General features: G+C 41.3%; 1 protein-coding gene and 1 long non-coding RNA gene across 4 annotated transcripts in view; one reads left to right on the top strand and one right to left on the bottom strand.

Annotated features, from left to right (window-relative positions):
• The window catches only part of Fur2 (furin-like protease 2), a 213,005-nt gene that overhangs the window by 179,309 nt on the left and 16,904 nt on the right, over positions 1-16,792 (top strand). The gene's annotated exons all lie outside the window — the stretch shown is intronic.
• Positions 3,797-4,423, bottom strand: LOC143184284 (uncharacterized). The gene is made up of 2 exons (XR_013002755.1): positions 4,305-4,423; positions 3,797-4,232 (listed from the first exon to the last, which is right to left on the bottom strand). It is a non-coding gene; the product is annotated as an uncharacterized LOC143184284 (long non-coding RNA).

Below are 16,792 nucleotides of genomic sequence, written 5' to 3'. Positions count from 1 at the left end.
GAGTGCCGAACAAAGCCAGATACATAAGTATAGTCTCGATATATGTATGCTTGAGACTTAAGATTCATTAAGTGCTTCTAGAATATTACAAATATGTCTCTGAAATTACATATGAGGGTCTTGAATTCGTCTCTTCACACAGACAGTGGTATCTACAAACTTGGACAGGTCTCCACATTTGATACGTGGTCGAGACAAAATTGTATGCTAAATTTTGCCTGTATAAATGTAAGTCTATCTCATGACACAAAATTAAAACACTAGGCATAGAGATAATTCTTTCCATGGAACTTCTCGTAGGACATAATCATTACAGGGTGCAAAGATAATTGTTGTATGCCTGGGCAGGTAGCGATTCTACATAAAAAATAAGACAAAAATTTACTGTAATCAGTTCCAGTTCCTAAAACGACCCTAATATCATCATGAACCAGTTTTCGTAACGCCCCCATAATAGTTAACGCAGAATATTGGAATGCCAACAATGAATCCTCTCTCTAATCCTCCACCATAAAAAACTAGATTGTTCCATCAGACACCGCGGAAGCATTACCTTAACGTCCCAATTATCGGTGATGTTTCTACTTACGTCTAAGCCCTCCGTTAACAAGCTCATTTTCCCCATTACAGTTGCTCCTTTGCCTCCATCTCCCGCCTTCACGCATTTCCATGGCACTCGGTTGAATCGGTGTCGAGCCATCACCCCCCTCCACCCTGTCTTTGTCGCGATAACCAACACCTTCGCCGAAATAACGTGACGCAATTATCGGGAGGAGAAATTACTTCACGATTGGCATCCCTGTCCTCGACTTCGCACTTTGAACCGGTCTTTTCAGATGTCGCGAGCTAATTATCGACCTGATCAACCAGCGCCAATTTCGTGTCTGCCATTCAGCTCGCGAGGCGCCAGCAGGTAGCTGCTCCACGATGCCCCCCTCTGCACGCTTGTCGGGGCCAATCAGGAGTCGATCGGCTCCCGTGCCGACCGGCATAATTAAAATCTCTAATTACTGATGCTATGCGACTCAGCGAGACCTGAAGGAAGGAGCCCAGTGATGGAACGAGTCATTAGCGGGGACGTGACGGGGGAAAAAATTACTCGGGGCTCGGAGGCACGAAGGAAGAGGAATTAGCGCAAATTACCAGGGAATTATTACCTAATGGAATTTATTTCGATTGCGCGACCGCCAATGGCGCGTACCCACGACCTACCAGCCCAATCGTTCCGCCTCGCCGAATGTTCATCAGGCATTTTTCACGCGTACATGTGCAATTCCGCCGATTGAGCCGACTCGCGGAGGTGTAAAACCAGTAAAGGAAAAAGAGGCGAGAGAAATTGCAAATCATCCACACGTGCGCTCATGGGAGAGATCTCTCAGAGAAAAAGAGAATTCGGAGACATCGAGCATTACGAAGGCAACAATTTGCCACGTCTAGTTGGATCTGATGAGGATTGTGACGCGATTGATGCATGAGTCGTCTCGAAAAAGTGATGGTAGGGTTCGTTAACCTCTTTAGGATGGCGTATTTATGCGGAAGATCTACAGTCTTACTTTCCTGTTGGTGTTACCAGAAATTGAGAAGCTCATTTAACAGTCTTAATATTTCTTCGTATTATACATTTGTATGAATACTGAGCTGGGATCGGAGACTGCAGAAGGGATCCATAATGTTTATTTTTCTTTTCGTTTTGGTAAAGAGGAGTCGCGACACAAGTGTTTTAATCAGAGAAATTTTATATCCTGAAATAGGACTTATCTTTCACAGAAATGGGAAACAGATCGTTGACCATTTGGTGAGACTGTTAGCCACAACTTTCTACATCCACGTTTTCCTCACGCCCAAGTTTGCCAGCACCTAACTCGCCCTGCCATAACCAGTCCTTTGTGAGCTGAACGACGATGCGTGAATCGTTTGCAACTGTTAGCACTTTTGCGGCCGAGCACCCTTGTTGCGCTGCTTCAATTAAGCTGGTTAACGAATGGAAACTAAGGGTGTCCCACACTCGCCGTCGGGAACAGTGAAAGTAGTTGTCAGGACGCAGAGAATTTGATTAATTCCCTCAAATTGCAGAATTGAAGAGGTGCAAAACTGACGGGAGGCCTATTACTGCGTTTAGAGTCATTATTCAGGGTCGTTCCAGGTTCTCTGAAGATATGGAAACTGAAATCCTGAAGTGACTCGAGTGTCTCTCATTACGAGAAAAACCTCAGCTAGTTTCACTGTAATTGGATAGAGTTTTAGGAATGACGGAAAACCGCGCTTGGTGGAAGTATCGCGGTGCAGCAAGTACTTGTAGGGATGGAAGTAAATTTATTGTTCCGAGTTCTACGAGTTCCTTGGTTCAAGATTCTACGGCTGCGATACTAACTCCTTCTTGCTGCGTTAACTTGCCATGCCTTCATTTTGTCTGTCATGGGAAGCACCCAATTTACTTGTGTTCAACCTTTGAACCTTAGGATATTAAAGATGAATAATTGTATATTAAGACCTATCTCAGGAACCTAGTTTAAAGTCACAAACATACTGCAACCAGTCTATTAGAATCCACCAGACACTGTTAACGAAGGAATGTACATTATTGATTTTGAAGGTGCAATTTCAGTCTCATGATTAAACATGGAGGTTCGAAGCAACTTGCAGCACCACGACCTTAAAATAATTTCTCGCTTGAAAATTTTAGTTCCCCTGTCTCGGAAAGTTTCAAACGCAACTCTTTCTCATAATAGAAACGTACCAACCGTTAAAAACGCATCGTGCTCCATGCTCCACGCGAGCCAAGGAAGAAGCGAGAATTCTAAGGGCGGTTTCTTTTCCATATTCTCTCATTTTTATTGTCCCCTCCTTTCTTTCGATTTTACTGCACCGTATCTCGACAACGAACCATCCTCTGCGCAAAATGCCCTCTTCCTTCCGCAATTTACAATCTCGCGGCGATATTATAGCGGCGAGCCAGCGTTGTTCCAACTCGAGTAAAAGTTAAACGGAAGCTGCGGTCCCGTTTAAATCCGCCCCAAATATTCTACTTCCTATTGGCTAAGGCCCGTGCAGGAACGTTAATCTCTGTAAAATTGAAATTAACAGATTCCAGATAGGTCAAAAGTCACTAGACGCAGGTTAGGAATCATGAGAGCTTTTTATGCTCAAATTTCCCTAGGCGCCTGGCTTCTCCATCTTGTCTATTTCTTTGCTAGTTTTTCGACTCTGAGCAATCACAAACTCCAATGTTACGCTCGAGGACGCTCCTGTTCTATAAATACGTGTACTTAGTCCTTCGTACCTTCACTTGATTCGTTAAAGGTATCCGTCGAGACCGATGGATCGATTCGATATATTCCAATTATTCGCGATTATCCTTCTTTCCTTCAACGAACAACCCTCGCGTTATCCCTCGAGGTTTCATTCGAAGACGCGTTGGGATTGAGTACTTCCGTTTCGAGGTTCAATGTTTTCCGTTGTGGCTACTCGCAATTGAAGAAGTGATCGATTACTCTTGCATGCAGGATTAGCTTTACGCAAGAATAATTCGAGAAGATTAGATATGAGTTTGAGCTACTTGATTTTGGTTGAGTGGTTGTTGAAATTCTGACGAGTTGAATTTTTTAAGATATTTTTTACTAAAAGGGATTTACTGTTAGGTTAGATTATATTTCAGCAAGAGGTACTTATTTAAGGTTATTATAGGATTTCAAATCTTCTAGATTATTTACCATGAGTTTATCGTAACGCAGAAATATAAATCCAACGTAACAAATATTTAATTATAATACCATTTGAATTTCGTTTTTCCTTTTATTTGTAACTAAGGGATTACTTTTAAACAAAAGCTATGTAGAATAATATTTTCTCCTGGGTAATTTAAGACATTTTTTCCTCTAATTACTTCAAATTGAAACTATATACTGCTTCTTTCCCCGCGTATTTCTATGGAAACCAATCTCTGAGGTGATCCATCCACGCTAATTAACCACGTTGCGTGCGCTTCGTGACGAGCAGCGCCATCTGGCTACCACTGAAGCCAGGATAATACAGGGGCAATCCCAGTTTTGCATAAAACCCATTGCAACGATCTGAATTTCGTTTCTTCCCTTCTGGTGACAGAATCTCTGCCCAGCCAGGGAATACGTTTGGATTGAGATCGAATTTCGATCGCTTCGCGTGCAGATGATCATCTGTTTATTTGAATCCGCTCGAGTCATGGCTGCCATTCCGCTAGAGACATTTCTAGAGGCCTATTATTAAATCAAATTTGCATACACAGAGTTTGAAAAATATTCGACTCGATATCTTTACAATTTTATTACCTCGAAATTTGTATTAGGATGGTGGCTGTTTTAATCGAACTCATGAAAATTTCGTTGTCGTTACGTAAATCGAGAACGTACAGGTTGTCGAGGACATAACGAGTATGGTAGTTTCCAAACCGGAATTCCATTTCGTTTTAATTAAGTGTGACGTTCCGGAACACCAGTAACAATCCGTATCGAGTTACGATTTCACCTCCTTTCCGATCCCGCATTTCCGTCTTCACGGATGACTTTATAGGCGAGCGACGTTGCCATTTTCCTGGAATTCCACTATCGCTTGACCTCGGACCGATACGAGCAAGTACACGACCTTCTCGCGTTTTTTTTAAATAAAAATTCATTGCATTCATTAAGATCCATCTAGATCACATTCTTCGGTATCGCAACATTTTTTAGAGGTTAAAGACAGTCATCAATAATGCTTAAGATCACACATTCAGTTTCTAAACTACGAATAAGTGGAAAGAAGAATACTAAAAGGCAAATTCAAATCTAGTTTTTTAATCTCTGAGCAATTTTTTTACACTCTTAAACCCTTTCGACTCGCTGTAGGAAACAGAAGTATTTATTCACTGACAATAATGATGACAGGTAATTAAATTTCGAAATGATTGAATTTTCGTGGCAAGAGTCGAACTCTTTGTACAACTGGCTTTGTAAAAAAGCTTTGTCGCTTTTCTGCAGCTGAATATTGCGTTACAGTATTCAATCGCACAATATAACGAGTCTAACGCGTGATACTAAAAGGTGAACCAATCCACTTCGCTGAAAGGAGTGATTTTCATTATTGGGTTCAGTGCCGACTGCGTCGTCGAAGCAGAATATTGGAAGGACTTCAAAGTGGCCGTTTCACAAAGTTCCCTCGATTTCTTCTCGATGCATAAGTCTGCAATCTTTTTACTCCTTTTTTTTTATCTGAATCACGCAATAAATTAAGAATCTGTTGAGGTTCGGGTCATTAAGATCTACTGTGTATATTCTAAAATAAAGTAGCCAAACTGTTCCGATTTTAAACTTTAATAAAAGGATTTTCGGGATAATTTTAAAGATCAAGTACAATTTAACGTTCCTTGATTTACTCAAATAATTATTAAGGGTTCAAGTATTAAATGACTGTATTTAGAATGTAAATTGTTCAGCGGATTAATAACGATACTTCTCTTTCTGTGGGTTCTACATACTGTTAAAAAACGAAAGATGTTGCAATATTTGTTGAGGTTATGAGGTTATCAGCGACTGACTCTGCGTTTCGTAGGAAACTTATTTAATATTTAATTTTTAAATAAGTGTTGTACGCAAATTTATTTAGAAAACCTGCCCTTGTTGAGGTAAGCACCAGAACAAATCAAAACTAAATCAAAGGCAACCTACCCTTACACCTAACTAAAGCTAATTTAAACGTAGCTACACGTGTGAATGAATCCATTTTGTCCTTAAAAGAACATCGATAGATGAAATTAGAATCTCTTAGTCTTTCTCCCACTTCCTTATCTTTGTCTCTCACTGTGGGTAGAACCACCAAAGCCATCTAACGTGTAAACACAGTTAGCAAACATAAACTGACCTAGTCGCACAACCTGAGCTAGTTACACCTCTTTTATTACCTCTGAAAAGGGTTCAGTTCTAAAGGTCTGGTCTCTGATGCATCATGGCATTGCGTATTTGCCTATACAGCAGTAGGGAGTTTTAAAGCCCTACAAACCTAATCTCGCGAAGGCAAACATAAAAATTGTCGTCAGACGTGGTAAGTAATTTATCAACGTCTTATCTTCGGGCGAGATTGATTAGAATCTTGCCTGTAGTCTGTCTGAATATAAAAAAATGTGATCATTTAAATTCAGTATGCAACAACGATATCAAAGGGAGGATTCCTACCACCTGTACCTTCATTCCTAGCATTGTGTTTTTTAATTTCTGAGAGTACACTACTAAGCAAGCAGCGCGAGCAACAAAACTGTTCATTTCCAAAAGTGCCTTTCTACAGGCGTTGTATCCTCCACTACTGAGGACATAAAACAATGAACAACCGAACAACAGAGGATTAGGAGAACAAAGTAGACCTCGAGTATCCTGTACGCAACCTGCTCGTCATTTTAACTTACAATAATGAATCTCAGACTTAGCATGTACCATCACGCAGAGGTAATCCTGCAAAACTCATCGTATCGCGTTCCCCCTTTTCCTGCCAAAATTTTATTCATGAGAAGAAAACGTGTCTAGGGAGAGACGGGTGTAGACTGAAGAAACCAGAATCGAGCCTCCCTGACCGAGCTTATGCTCATTTACCCTATCTCGCAGGGGTGTTATTGCTGAGGCCGTAGGTTGGCAGCATGAAAATGAATTTAATTATTCGAGCAGGACCACTGGTCATCCTTGGATACCAGGCACCTATTAAATTTCGCATCCCGAAACCGCCTAGGTAGCCCTGCTCACTCGTTCTATCACTTCTGTCTCTAGGGTAGTCTTGAACATGAGAGGGCCTGCGGGAAATTCGCGACCGTCTCGATACTTGAATATGGCCTCGGCTGTGCCCGTCCGGCCGCGCAAGAGATAACAAGGACGAAGCAGAGATTGGTTCATTAGCTGAAACACGTAATTGCACCGTCTATTTGCCCTTACACTTATCGCGGGGAAAATGTTTGCACAGAGGACGTTCATAATTCGCCATGGCGCCCCACCTCCCGCGACAGCTTTCAATGGAGATTCAAGTCTCTGAAAGACGAGTTGCAGTTTGCAAACACTGGCACAATGTGTCTGCATACTTCGCAGCATACTTTTCAAGATCGTAGAGTCTAAGAGGGGCTCTAAGGGTCCCCTGTGCAACCTAATCTCAAAATGCAAAGCTAATGGCAAGTGGATCACGAGACAAGTGATGAAACCTGCTTAGCGGACGCCATTTTGTTTGAGAAGCTTCTTGCTAGCACTAATCTTGAAGAGGTTAGTTAACCTGTGTAGAAAAGGTGGTGGAACCTGCTTAGTGTAGGCGCCATCTTGTTTGAGGAAGCTTGTTACAGTTTCTAACCTCTGCGAGGTTGATGAAATTCTTCAGATACGTAAAATAAAAAAACAAAAAAGATGGTATTGCACGATGCGTTCGTGTTCTAGAACAAGATTGTATGTAGTAGAAGTAAGTTGAAATTGAATGTTGTCTACACCTTTTTACGATCTTCATGTTACAATATTAGTATCCTCATGCTCCTCGCAATTGAAGTTTAACATCGTCTTCAAAGAAATACTAGTTAGTGGTATGTAGTTGGGAAACGTAGACAAGATGAAGAACTGGAATAAAGAAAATCTCCTTTAAGAATACGCTTGCGAACCTTCCGAGCACAAACTAAAAGGAACTTGCAGCAAAGTTGTGGTCATTTTTCTGGCCTCTTTTGAAACTTCTTCTGAAGGGAAGAAAAGGCGATTTCTTCTTCTGTTTCTCTGGACTCCTTAATTGAGTTCGAACGGTTCGATAAACTGTCGTTGATTAATTTAATTATTTACTGTTCCACGACGTCAGTTTCGACTGAACTAGCAACAAGGTTCCTTTGCAGGCTATTGTGAGAAACACGCCATGTCCAATTTATCAGCGATGCACAGTGGCATTTGGTAATTATCGCAACAATACTTGCAGGACAATAATAATGTACGTTAAGCTGTGTCACTGTGATACTTTACAAGCCGTGTTCCCATTCGTGCCGCGGCACAATCGTTTCTTTATCAAGGAGCCGCAGACTCGAGCTAACCGAATCCGTTGGCGATGCACCAAGCCGCCAGTCAGTGGTTTAATTGATGGTTTCGGAACAATAGCTCGTTTCAAATTGCTAATCATTATCTGTGCGAATTTCACCCTGTCCTACTAACTAGCCAAAACGTTAAAAAAGGGGTTGGCAGAAGCGCTGGGTGATCATATTGTTTCAATCGGTTAACTAGTGACAGCATTGAAAGATACTGTAGCGTAGAGTCTCTGGAAAATGTTTCGCGAGGACGATTCGCTTCCATCCAACGACGCCAGTAGAATCACGATTATCTACTAATCAAAGACACAGCCGAGGAACTGATAGAGAAACACGCTCGAGGATAATCGAATAATTGTTGACGACCACGAGTAAACGAACAATTATTGATTTCGTGGTTTCCTTTAAGATTATCTCCCGCGATGGGGTTCACACGAACGGGGTCCACATGCACGGAGCTAGAGCAGAGTTTCATAATCCTGTTTGGGAGGATTCTCCTTCCGCTTTTCTTTTCCTCTGATCCTCGTGTTTGTTTGTTTTTTCCTTGTTTTTTCTTCAGATTGCCCCGAAAATTTGGGAAAATTTGGTTGAGAAGCCCTGAGTTAGACAGTTATCAATATGGACGAATGAAACGTCTTTAAAATCGTTATTAATATATCGATGGATATTCTTACTATTGTTACTTCACTTAGTAACAGATTTCATATACTCTCTTCAACCGTACTTAATTCAATACATTCCACAGTTGCAGAACTTACGACCCGGAATAATGGCAAAAATTTCTGCATTTATTTCTGAAACACAGCTCACGCTGTGTCTACTAATACAAATGCAAGGACGCGGCATCGCGTAATTAATTAGTGGTCCTCCGTTCCAACAAGAATCGCTATGCAGCCGCGTATTTACTTAATTTAATTAGAAACAAATTCTACTACTGCCGTTATTACATACGTTGCAGCCTTTGACAGGACTAGACCTCCCTGTTTTCTGTATTTTCACCAGGAGAGAAACAAGCCGCATCGAATTGGCAGCGCTGATGAAATTTTTCCAGACACTATCACAGGAGAATCGCCGACAAAAACACCTCGAACACGTTTCAGTTTGATTCGCTGGCGCATGACAGGCTTCGGCCCAGTCAGCGGGGAGTCCCATAAATCAGGAGCGCTGGGAATCGCGCAGGGCGAATTTGGGGGTGTGTTTCGTCACAGGGTGCTTCTTACAGCTGTGCCAGCTCCACCGACTTCCGGTTCTCGAGGCAACTTACTCCTCCAGTTTGTTGGGTAATGTTCCCTTGCTTTTACCAACCAATCCCTAATCGGCTCGTTCTGTCCAGCTACTTCACTACCTAGCCACTCTCGAGTGTTTTCCTCCCCTCTTCACTCAAAAATTCTCAGCCCTGGTCGGTATCAATTTTAATTAAGACGGATGCCCTGAAGTTAGCCGAGAATGCTCTGACTGAATGATGGGTCACGCGACTATTCATCTTCCGCGTGCCAGCTCAGCGAGGACAGGGTTGTTTACGCTGGTGTTTGAACCTCTTCGATGAGTCGTCCAAGGGTGGGATTTCCAATACACCATTTGACGCTGAGACTGGTTGTTATAACACATGTAACATTTTCTAATAGAAAACTAAACGCTAACGAGTTCATATTCAGCGACACGTTTTGGATGTTAACTTGTTTATTGATGAATCATTAAAAGTTCTTCAAAATGGAAATAACAATGTAACCCATTTCTTATCGCATTATTGTAATAACTGTGCTCTAAACAAACAAGTAACTTGAGCAGAGAATGAATTTTTGAAAACAATCGTACGAAGTATCGGAAAATAATTTTTTTATGACCACGATTGCTAGTACTATTATTACTAGGAACCAGTTTCGACTCAGTGGACCATGAACTACATGTAGATTTGCATTGATTGCTAAGGTACGAATTAAAAGAAGGTTTTTCTGTGATGAGTTCGATGAATCGGAATTTTCAATCGATTCCGCTGCGCTGGTCTACAATTGGAACGAGCAGGAAACATAAAACACGAAACGAACCGCCGAATCCTGTCTAAACGATTCCTCGCCACTTTCCAATTGTTTTCCCAACCGAAGGAACTATCTGAATACAATACAGTTGAATCTTTGAGGATCCGAACTGTGAACGAAATTGTTACCGAAAAGGCCGAGTCGATCGTTTTTTCCCTCCGAAATTCGATAACCGTTCAGTGCCCTGATATCTACAAGTGTGTCGAAGCTTTAAACCGTACAGGTTATAATTAAAAGAGTGATCCCTATTGAAAATTGAATCAAACTTCCGTCTGGACACAGGAATTAATTATCCTTTCCACCTGTGCATGAAATTACTCATCTTTCTTTTACATTTTAAAATACCCTTGCATGGAGATCAAATTTCATTATATTTCCTCCATACTTGCTTCTCTTGTATGCATTCGTCGTGTCGTTGATGCACTTCCGAACGTGTGCGTTCGTGCGCGCCAACCCTATTCCGAGGATCACGTAATATTGTGTTCCTCTTTTGTATAGGAATCCCTATCAATACATAAAAAGGTGACGCGTTAGGGATGTTTCCTTCGCGCAGGTGTCGTGATCTTTGCGCGTGAACCCTTCTTCACGGTTCGAGCAGCACTGTCTGTCTTTAAATCGTTAATGATGTTCGCTAATAAAGTATGTAAACACAAATTCTTACTAACAATTGATAAAATGAATAGTTAAGCAACAGTGCATTGGCAACCGTGCATGTGAACCCCGTTTCATAAATTATGCAGCGCTGTATCCTGCTTAGGATCAGCACTTAAGAATACAAGCAGTCAAAACTGAATTAGAGCAAGGATAAGATTTCTAGTTACTTTCTAGAGGTTCAGTTACCCGCTTATCGGTCAGAGTCACAGTGTTTGGCGAAGCAACGCTTAGCTGCTGTCCAAGCAGTCTCATGGTCTACTTTAGCTCACAGGATCCAGCAGACTTCTACGTCTACTCAGAATAATGAAGCTTTCGCGGTTAAAGGGTCCGAAAGTCCAACCCTATTATTGCACCTCGAAATGAAATAGCGCCAGTTTGCTCAGCATTGAAACTGTGAATCAACATCACCTAACCCAGACCTGAAATCGTTTAAAAAGTCCCCAAATTAAGTTACTATCGCAGAGTACCCGAAAAAAGATCTCGACAAAGAAGTGTTCACTGTTCATGCTGCACGAATAGCAAAGAGACCAGGATCGACCACACGTGTAGCAAACTCTGGATCCACTTCAGATATTCCGAGTCACTTGGAACGATTACTTCAAGATCATGCGCGGCTCCCATGTACGGTACATAATGTAACCTGTCAGGCTAGGGTGTGGAAGCCCAAGGATGAAGACGATCGATCTTCCTGGGTATCCTTCGCGATCGAATTCCCTCTTTATCTATTTACTTTCGTCTTTCCAACGACTTCGCTCCAGGGTGGTCCTCCGTTCTGCCGTTTGTTCGCTCGCGCTCAATTTAATGCGGCTTCCTCCCGCGAAGAGAGCGAGGGTGGAGAGGATGGACCGATTCGATTTTATAGACACTGGCTACGCGAGGAATGGATTCCCCTCGTGATCCAGCATCGGCGAACATGATCTCTGATGTTTGAAGCTTCAATTATTTGAAGTCTGGATCGGACTCTCCATTTGATAGTATGCGTTCCGTGTCCAAATATCGGGAGCAGCCATATTTATACACAATGTTGGCACGAATTGCTTGTTTTCGCAGACACTGGCTGCGTAGCCAGTGGAGAATGGGATTCTTCTCGCGATCCAGCATTTGGAAATATGATCCTTGAATGATGCTAGAGCTTCGATTCTCTGGAGCCTGTGTAGGACCTTCTGTCAAAGGTGTGTTTCATGTCCGAATATTGCAAGCAGTCATATTTCCACGCGGCGATGCCACCAAATCCTTGTTTTCCGGTTCATTTACCGGAAATTGATTCTCGATCTCGCATTCTGCAAGTGACACGCATCGCGAGCATCGCTCCTCTCGAAGGCATCTCTTGGAGGAAATTGTCTGCCATGCGCCCGAAGCTATACCGTTTTATCTTGCATGCTCGCTGCAATCTTACTTGGTCTTCGAGGATTCTCCCGCTCCCAGCTGAGGCTTTCTATTTTTAAACTCAATAAGAAGGCATCTAACAATAACATCTCGATATTTCGCGCGAAATTATTCATTTCGGTTATGGTGTAATATGCGAGGTCGCGCGGACGATCTATGGAAATCGAAACATGTAAATTTATGTCAGGTGAAGTTCGGTGTCTCGATGCTTCTGAAGGTGTTACAGAACAAGTCCTCGCTACGTGTACGTTGAGCGGATGTAGTTGTATGCATATTGGGAGGATTTCAAACATGGATATCCTGCTTGGATTCGGCTGAGTCAATCTTGGAAGCAGTGAGTGGAAATGGATTATGAATTTTGAATATTTTTTGTAAGTGCGTGACCAAAACTGTGGTATCCTTTTTGCTCAGAACATGTAAGAGCTCCAAAGAGGATTATTTTCAGACTAAAAGTGATTAATTAAAACGCAAGTGTTGTAATTGGAAAGCCCTCTCTGGAACTCGAAATTGTTATCACGTAATTACTGGTTGCACTATCAAAGAAGTATTTTGCCGAACCAATGTATATACGGCACTACTCAAGATAAAGGTTCGCTTCTGACCTTAGATAACACATCTCTTGACTACTCCTCCATAGAAACCTTTCGAATACAGTCAATGGAAACACAGTCCTAAATCACAAAGTAGATGTCATCTTCTCAATCCTCTTTATTTAATGAATTAATCTTTTTCGACTCGTTCCATTATTTTGAAACTCTTCTATTGGAAAAAGGATTAATAATGAAATGATTATCGAAAACAATTGATTCTCCATGTGTTTGGAAAAAAAAAAGAAAAAGAAAGATTCCAGATTTTCATGGCCTCAAATTCAAGGAATTTGAAGTTATATAGTATAACCTAGTACGAACATTTTCAAGCTGAAATACATTCGGCTACAAAAATTTCTCCGATATCATGGCTTTAAAGATTTTTGAAAGGCCTGTTGAATAAATCGTGGCTTTCATAGCGGGCTCGTTCGGCGTGAATTGAAATAGACATTCCTCTCTCTAACGCATAATTGATTTCCCTCTACTCTTTTTATTAGACTGACCGTTTATTGTGTACATGTTGTCGATATTTATTTGCTTACTTGAAATTCAGTTTCAACGAAGAGATGAATAGATAAGACGTTCGATTTCTTTTATATCTTATTATAGAGAAGAGAAGCTCCGAAAGAATTTGTGGTTATCTCCGTGGTTCTCATTCGCTCCCATAATGCAGCACTCCTTTCACGATGGGTAAACAAAATGGCTTCCAATCTTCAAGTGTCTCATTTACCTTACGATTTATTTGTAAGTTGTCTACTAATGAAATACGGTTAGAAGAGAGGCAGTCATTTTCACGAGACTTAGTATTAGTTAAAAAATTAGTATTATGAAAATTTGAACATATTTCCTTTTTCAAAAATAGTTACACAATTTGATTTTCTTCTCAGAAGCAAAAATTTATAAACGTATAATTCAAATACATGGAATAAATTCCTACACTGGTATTATATCCAGTTCTAGACATTTTTCATTAAAAGGAGATATTGTGTAATATCATTAAAATTTTACAATATTATATTCAAATCACTGCAATGTGCTATTAAATGTATCTCTGTTATGCAAAAACATTTTAATATTCCTCTCATATTTCCAAAAACAAATTTCTTTCCATTTTATTGCGAAAATTCTCTGATTATAACTTTTTGATTAAATTTTCATTCCCTTAACAATCATATTTTGTACTTCAGATAATTATTCAAAATCTTTTTAAAACCTTAACATGAACTGCTCATCTCCGAAATAATGTTCAAATTTCGCGCTAATGAGCATTGAGGCCCATTAAACGATGTTACTGCTCACAGTGTTCTCATTGTGGAATATCACTGAAAACAACGAGCTTTTCGAGTCAAATTGATTGACCAATTTTTCAATTTACGTACAATTAAAAATAGCTGTATACTACCGAGTTTGAATCCTCTTAGGCTTACGTATTAAAGAGATACATACATGTACTAAAATGTGTCACACTCTTATCCAGGGTTGAAAGTCTTCATCCCTGTTTCAACAGAAAGTGACGATCCCGTAAAAAGGACCCAAAAACCGATGAGTCGACCGACTAAATCCACAGTTGCGACAAAAGGCAATGTTGCTTCACGCGCAATCATTAAAACCACCTTTTTTGTGTGATTAAAGCTCGCCAATTGAAATCCATATCGCGATGCGCTAAAAAAAAAGCGAGGACCAGAACAACACATACCAGGATCGTGTCCGAGGATCGTTTGAAATCACGCCGAATGTCGACTCGCCGCGTTCGTTTTAACCGTGATCATTCCAGCCGATATCAAATCTGTCGTGTCGATATTTTTCAACGACCCACTTTACTACTGTCAGGATTGCAGTTACTGCCGTCACCCTCTCCACGAAAGTGACCTATCACGAATGGCCTCTTCGAAACAATAATACCGAGTCCAGTCAGTATTTGTTGTGCCCATTGTTGCGGTTGTTGTACGCTGAAACTCGGTTACCGATGACTGTGAAAACCGAACCATGGGTTAGAACCACCTTTTACGATGTGGCATTTTAGTTTTACACGTGGGTTCGGGATCCCGATTAGGTTTCAGGCACTTTAGGCATGCAGTATCGTGTTAAACCTCTAGGATCTAGGGTACATATCTAGGGTGCTTGAGCTTCTTGGATTTAATTATTCAGCAAGTGGCTGACACAGAGGCTCCTCTTTAGGTAGAAACAGTCATGTTCCCCAGTTAGCGTCAATCTATCGGAACCCAGTTTGGGGTTAAAGGTGACGGTTTCAGGGGATCATGTGACCAAGCTCATGATCTCCTTCCCCTGTTCTTGGTTTGCAGTTCGGTTCCAATTAGTGAACCTAGAGAAACCCAGCATCATCTTTCAAATGCATGAAAGTTATGTTCCATTCTTTTGAGATTTCTTACTCCTTAAGTTGTCTGCTTACAAACTTCACCACGGTTGTTATATTATAATACTTTCGGCCACCGAACTTTATACGCAAATTTTGCTTCAACTAGCCTTATACTCCATGCTTAGGCGAACCTCGTATTGCCTTAATTTGATCTACTATAGAAGAAGAAGATAAAGGGCTCAAGTTTAGACAAAGGGTCAGTGATCTGAAAACGTAGGTTATCATGAGGTCTTCTTGGTCACTTTGATTTAGCTCCAGTTGTCCTTGCAACACAACTGTTATCTATAGGTACTTGAACTTGTCCATACCACTTTTCCTAGGACCCTTTCATTCCTTTGGTAAAGAAGTTTACTTCAGATTTGGACTTAATTCTGCCTTAAACTGAAGTAGCATCAGTTAGGCTCCCAGATTACAGCAAATAGGGTCAGTAATCAGAATTCATATGCCTCAAATTAAGATTCAATTTTGTTAAAAACAAAGGGCTATCTCAGAGAATTGTGCTGCATAGCTTCAACCATTTCCACGTTCATTCCTGCTCCATTCTACGATGTTTTCATTGCGTCGCAGTAGGCTCCATTACAGTATCCCAAGTGTCAATCGATCCTAGGTGATTTTAAAGCTCTTCCTCGTCACAAACGTGCTCAGCGAACGAGGCCACGATTGAACTGCGTTAAATCAAACCAGGAACAGTAAGGCATGCCTCGATGCTTCGTCGGCAAAATTAACTCTGAAAAGCAGTGAAAAGTCAAGCCAACTCGCATCATCCACGTCACAGCGGTCCGTGTTTTTGCAACCTCGCCAGTGAATCGATTCGCCAGCGCGAAAAACGCAACAACTTCGCTTGGAAAATGGGCAAGAGACCCACTGGATCATCCGCGACCCGGGCTGGTTGAACTTTGACCGTGGGACAAGTGCGCGATGGTACTTGGATGCTTGGCCACCCTTCGATAAATGTCAATACTGTCGCGCTTCCTTCTCGGTTTTTTCTTTCGTTTCGTAATTTCCGACAGGCTGACGGGTGGAGACTCCGATCGCCGACTGGAAATACGATTTGTACGTGTACAGAAAGAAGAAGCGGCGAAATGTAAACTGAATCGTTCTTGCTGAAACTTTGGGACTCCTGAATAATGACGTTATCGGATGAAGTTTCGTATCGAGCGGGAATTCAGTGGATTGAGAGGGACAAGGCAAATATCTGGTTATTTTTCTATTTATCGTTGTGCTTTAAACTAGACATGCCTAAGTGTCAGTTTGAAAGGACCAGAGCGATATTCTATAACCCACTGATAATTTAGTTGAGGTTACAGTAGGGGTGTCTAAAAAACTGTCTAAGAAAACGTGGCTACTATTATTATTATTATCGTTGCCTAATTGTAATACAAGCAGCAAGTGTATGCAAAGCGTGCTCTCATATGCTAAACTCAGCTGAGCTGCTTCTGGGCCTAGTCTGCACAACAGATTTACTCTTCTCAAGACAAGCTTACTAATTCGTCAGTTAATAGTTACCAGAGAATAACCTTTTTGCGCTTCAGTATTCAATTGAACGTTGCGTTTGAACAAACATGGCCCTTCGAGGACGCTGTGCTGACTTTTCAAATAAAGGTGGGCACTGAGAAGTATTAGTGTTGATACAAGACATAGGTACTCATTGTTGCTTGCCCTAGCTGGATCAATAATATCGAGTTATCGAGCCACTTGTCAGAAAGGAACGAGTACACTT

This window comes from Calliopsis andreniformis, chromosome 10 (genome assembly GCF_051401765.1).
Source record: "Calliopsis andreniformis isolate RMS-2024a chromosome 10, iyCalAndr_principal, whole genome shotgun sequence".
NCBI lineage: Eukaryota > Metazoa > Arthropoda > Insecta > Hymenoptera > Andrenidae > Calliopsis > Calliopsis andreniformis.
This window is presented reverse-complemented; position numbering and strand designations above follow the sequence as displayed.